Source organism: Mesoplodon mirus (genome assembly GCF_964341445.2).
Source record: "Mesoplodon mirus genome assembly, chromosome: 5".
Classification (NCBI taxonomy): domain Eukaryota; kingdom Metazoa; phylum Chordata; class Mammalia; order Artiodactyla; family Ziphiidae; genus Mesoplodon; species Mesoplodon mirus.
Window position 1 is genome coordinate 107,417,638 of NC_138980.1, and position 5,682 is coordinate 107,423,319.

Genomic DNA, 5,682 nt, shown 5'->3' on the forward strand with positions numbered 1-5,682 from the left:
ATTATATATAAAATAGATAAGCAACAAGGATTTACTGTAGAGCACAGGGAACTATATTCAGTATCTTGTAATAACCTATAATGGAAAATAATCTGAAAAAAATATAACTGAATCATTTTGCTGTATACCTGAAACTAAAACAATATTGTAAATCAACTATACTTCAATTAAAAAAATGAAAAAGGGTGTATTATCTTTCAAGAAGTCTCTGAAGATTTGTCTTGATTGAATTGTCCTTTCCAAAATAAATGAAGCACTAAAGAGCTTTGTTATCACTTGACTGAAGTCTTCCAGAAAAGTAGTTTCTCTCTATGAGTTATGTGACACAGGGAGGTGAGTAGATGTCTTGGCCTTGGATGAAGCTATGTACTCTTTCTGGAGTTGCCACATCCATACACAGGACCATGCCCAGGAAGATTTGTGAGCAGTCAGTTTTCCTTGGGGATTTCCACATGCCCAAGAATATTCCTCCTCCCCATCTCAGTATCTCCATAAGCATCCAGTGTTTCAGGTCTCCAGCTGCCAAGAGTCTCTTCTTTGGTACTCCACGTTGGCCTGCTTATGCAATGCATCTTTCCTGTATCTTTTTTTTTTTTTTTTTTTTTTTTTGCGGTATGCGGGCCTCTCACCTCTGTGGCCTCTCCCATTGCGGAGCACAGGCTCTGGACGTGCAGGCTCAGCGGCCATGGCTCACGGGCCCAGCCGCTCCACGGCATGTGGGATCCTCCCGGACTGGGGCACGAACCCGTGTCCCCTGCATCTGCAGGCGGACTCTCAACCACTGCGCCACCAGGGAAGCCCCTCCTGTATCTTATTGAAACTTCAAATCTTTTCCACCTTCCTATTTACAAGAGCAAAACACTGGAAACAACTTATATGTGAAACAGTAAAAAAATTTAAGAAATGGATTCTGATGAAATACAAATCAATCACTAAAATGATGATTTTGTTCACCAGAGAAATGTTAAGTGAAAAAAACCAAGATATAACTTCTATGTATTATATAATCCATATATATAAATTCTATATATGCATTCTTTCTCTATACATGCATGTATACATATTCTATGTAAGTACTCTCTATACACACATATTTACACATACATGCAGCACTAAAATGTTAATAGCACTTATGGTATAATTACAGTTGATTTTTGTCTTCTTTACCCATTTTATTCATTCCAAATTCCTCACAATAGTTGTGTATTACTTTTCCATTAAGAAAAAAAATTGTTTAGAGATAATAGAACTATTTTCACCATGATCCATTCCAGTCTTTGAATCCCTGGTTTTTGCTACAGGAACTGGACTTATTCGTGCAATTATGTTAATATATGTGGCACAGACCTTGAATTTTGTGTCAAGAGGTCTGGAGACTAGACTTGTCCTCTGCTGATCGGCTCTGTGACCATCCTTGGACAAGTGCCCTAGCCTCTCTGGGCCTGTCTTCTCATCAATAAAGAAGAGGCTCTGGCTTTCTTGGTGGCGCAGTGGTTGAGAGTCTGCCTGCCGATTCAGGGGACACAGGTTTGTGCCCCGGTCCGGGAGGATCCCACATGCCGCGGAGCGGCTGGGCCCGTGAGCCATGGCCGCTGAGCCTGCGCGTCCGGAGCCTAAAAAGAGGCTCGGTCCGGGCATCGCTGCGCGTTGGAGTCAAGAGGGAGGAGTAGGCATGCGAGCCCCGCCCCTGGCGCCTCGTAGCTGACTGTGGTGGCGCCTTTACCATGCGCACTGGAGGTGGTGGTATCTTTCAAGCCCTCAGAGGTTTTCGCAGTTCTCGAGTGGGAGGAAACCACAAACTAGGAGGGAGTTTGACAGATCTTAAAACTAGGGTTCTGCAGTTGGGAGGTAGCTTTGCAGTCTGGGGAGGTCTGTTTTCCATGACTGACCGCAGTGTGGTTCAAGTCAGAGGGAAAGAAGATCCCTGGAATTCCATCACAAATGGTGCCTGAAAAGGAGCCATTCTGGCAGCAAGAAACGGACCAGTGGTTATGGTTGGGTCAGCCGTGATGGCTGGCGTTTTCCGAGCTCTAATTGAAGGAACTGGTATCTTGTTGGCAAGGTTTGCCTTCGCACAATTCCCCAACAGTCCTCCGTTTGTTGAAGACCACTCCCAGTTGCCTTCAACCCAGTTACCATACTCACCTTTCAGAGACTATGGACGAAACCAATAGGACTTCTTTCCCAGGATTTCTTTAATGGAATGAACTGTAGTTCAAGGAAGGATTTCAGAAAATCAAGTTACAGTCTGTTTTTAAAGCCATAGGTGGGACAACTATGGCCAAATAGGCTATGAAGAGACATTTGGCACCTTTTTCTATTTAAAGGAAAATGGTGGGAGGGGGGTTCTAAAAAGATAATACATTTATTTATTCATACTTGGCTTGCATTTGTGATCCAAATAAATGTCTAAAATCTTTAAAAGGAAATACAGTAAGTCCTTAGAAGATGAAGGACCAAATGCCACATGGCAATGAAGCACAACCATCATTTCCTTGGGGACTTCTCTGCCTGGTTTTGTTGTTAGTCAAACAACAAAAAACACCTGGAGATTACTCTTTATTTAAAAAGAAAAAAGAAGAGGTTTGGATGAGACAGATGACCCTTGAGGCACCTCTCTGGTGAGTCTGTGGCTCTGACTCCCCCAAGTAAGGTATGGTCACTTTAAGGGGCTTGTGCATCCATCCCAAGAAGTACATTTAAATGATAAACACTTTTGTGACATAACTGGCAGTCCTGTATGAGGATATTTGTGGGTTTGTGGGCTTTTCCAGGCCTTACTTTTGTCTCTAGGACAATGCTTCTTTTTTTTTTTTTTTTTTTTTTTTTGCGGTACGCGGGCCTCTCACTGTTGTGGCCTCTCCCGTTGCGGAGCACAGGCTCCGGACGCACAGGCTCAGCGGCCATGGCTCACGGGCCCAGCCGCTCCGCGGCATATGGGATCCTCCCAGACCGGGGCACGAACCCGTATCCCCTGCATCGGCAGGCGGACTCTCAACCACTGCGCCACCAGGGAGGCCCGACAATGCTTCTTAAACTTGAGCCGGCATCAGAATCACCTGGAACCGTGTTAGAATAGAGACAGCTGGGCCCCAGCCCAGGATTCCTCATTCAGCGGGTCAGGGTGGGGCTGGAGAAATTAACGTTTGGAACAAGTTCCAGGTGATGCTGGTGATCTGGAAGAACCTGCCTGAAGAAAACAACCTGGTTGGGGGGAAGGCATTTCTCATGTCTGTAAGTATCTTGGATTTCTGGTTTTTCCCCTTTCCAAAATTCTTAGAGAAGTGTTCTGAAGATTATGCAAGGATATCTTCAAGACAATTTTATTTTAAAATTTCCTACAAAAACAATGAAAACATTATTCCTCTGGATGCTCTAAGTAGGAGCAAATGAAGAGATTAATGAGAGGCTTGGGTGGGAGGGTGGTCTGAGGAAGAGAGAGTGTGTTGTTTAGGTTGACTAGAGTCTTCTGCACCTAGAAGGCACACAGTTTCTTTGATGAATTCAATAAGAAAGTGAGATGGTTTTCTCTGTGGAGCATGTTTAACCTAAATACCAAGATGGGCTCAGGATGTCACAGTTACTTGGTTGGTACCTGGATAAGCCCTCATAGACAATTCCCCTGTCTTGTTACTCAACTTACAGAATCAATAGCATCTATGAGCGTGAATATCAGTGTTGGCAAACCCAGGCAAGGATGCTGACAAGGCAGCCTCCTCTGCCTGTGGAACTAGTTCCCATTCCAGGAATAAATCATGTGTTGTCACTTCCCATATCTTTTGCACACACACCACCCCATCTACCTGTAGTGCCTCAGACTAAGCTACTTGTTTGCTGTTGTTGTTGTCCTACTAGCCCTCTGTGAGTGACTTGACCATGGAACTTGTCACATCTTACTGTCATTGTTCAATGATGTGCTGCTTCTTCCGTGGAACTGGAAGTATCTTGAGTACACAGCTGGTCTTGGATTCATCTCTGTGTCTCCAGAACCTAGTAGAGCATTGGACAAATGTTTTCTGTTGAAAATAGGGCCATGAATATTCACAGGCAAAATTTTATCTTTAATATGAGTAAAATGATCACTAAAACAAGACCATAACTCAAAAGTAGGCAAATAGAGTGTGCAAGATCAAATCTCTTTGTACTTTCTCCATGTTCAAACTAACAGACCAACAAACTTCCCCTAGTTTCCAAACACTCTCGGCTCTCAGCCTCTCCTGGTCTCTGTCTGCTCCAGGATCTGCCAGGGCTCTTCTGGAAATTTCAGAAATCCACCTTGGATTTCTCATCTGACTTCTCCCCTGCACTCTCTGAAGGAGATTACTGCTTGTTTTTTCTCCTTAAAGACAAATGAGAGCCCTGATATTTCCACAAATAAATAAAATGGAGGCTAAAGTACTTCGTGCTTAGAAAGAAGCTTGGAGGTATTTGATGCTACATTAGATTTTATTCTTGCTTTTAAAAGAAAGAATTTGATATTTCTCTCTATTTTTCTATCTAGCTATTCAGTACTTAAACCAGCTATATTTATACTTTTTTGTATGTATAGAAAAGTGTTTGAAATGATGTTTACCTGCTGGTAATTATGGATAATTTATATAGTAAGATTCAAGTGGCTTTTAAAACACTGTTCTTTATCCTGGTCAGTATTGATTCTTAAAAAAAAAAAAAAGCATTCATGATTTTTACAATTGCTATTCCAAAATAATTGTCTCTATAAATATTTAGAAGATCCCATGCCTCATATAATGTCAAACCATGGATTCATCTGTTCTGTTTCTTAAAAGACACAAATGTCAAGATGCATAGACTCAAGTTACCAAAGCCCAGAGCAGAAAGGCGAGTTGTTTTTGTGTATAAATAATTCTACAGAACTGACCTTTTGTGACTTTTCAACCCGCAGTACATGGAGCATTCTTTGCGGGAAGGAATCTGATGCTATTACAGGTAGATCAAGGAAGGAGTTATTTCAGGCAGCCAAGGTTGTTCTGTCTTTAGAGTGAGTCAAGGCAATGCTGTTTGGCAAGTTTTCCCCAAAAAGGCATGTAACCTCAGAGATGAGAAATAGAGCCCAAGGTGATCATGACCTGACTGTTCTCCTGGTGAGACATGATGAAGGGTTGTTCTAAATGTGCTTGGTAAAGAATCTTCTAATTTTTTGTCTGGATGACTTTATGGGGTTTTGGTGTTGCTACAGGCTAGCTATATGTCCTTGCTGGGACAGGAAGTTAAAATGGAAGTTTTGGCTGAATTCTCTGGTGATAGATTGCAGATAACAATGTGAGCTGTGAGACAGAACATCCTATAGGAATTTCCAAGTTAATATCCCCAAATCAGTTACATGATTCTAACACACCTCATCCACCTCAAGGATAACAAAGGGTCCACTTGTTGGGGATCAAGGGGAATTTGTGAGAAGGATTTCCTTGGAGATCAAAGCTTCAAGGGGACAAGGTTTATACATGTGTGTGAGGACACTTCTCTTGCAGAAAGGGGGGAGTTCCCTGGTGGCCTAGTGGTGAGGATTCTGGGCTTTCATGGTCATGGCCCGGGTTCAATCCCTGGTCGGGGAACTGAGATCCCACAAGCTGTGTGGCACAGCCAAAACAAACAAACAAACACAAACAAACAAAGAGAAAGGGGCTTCAGGGCTTCCACGGGATCACGTGGAGAACTTGATAT

General features: G+C 42.8%; 1 pseudogene across 1 annotated transcript; it reads left to right on the top strand.

The window, feature by feature from the left end:
- The first annotated feature begins 1,682 nt into the window (after nt 1-1,682).
- Nucleotides 1,683-2,174, top strand: LOC309804606 (mitochondrial import inner membrane translocase subunit Tim17-A-like; annotated as a pseudogene). Its single transcript has one exon. The product of its transcript is annotated as a mitochondrial import inner membrane translocase subunit Tim17-A-like (transcript).
- The last annotated feature ends 3,508 nt before the right edge of the window (nt 2,175-5,682 follow it).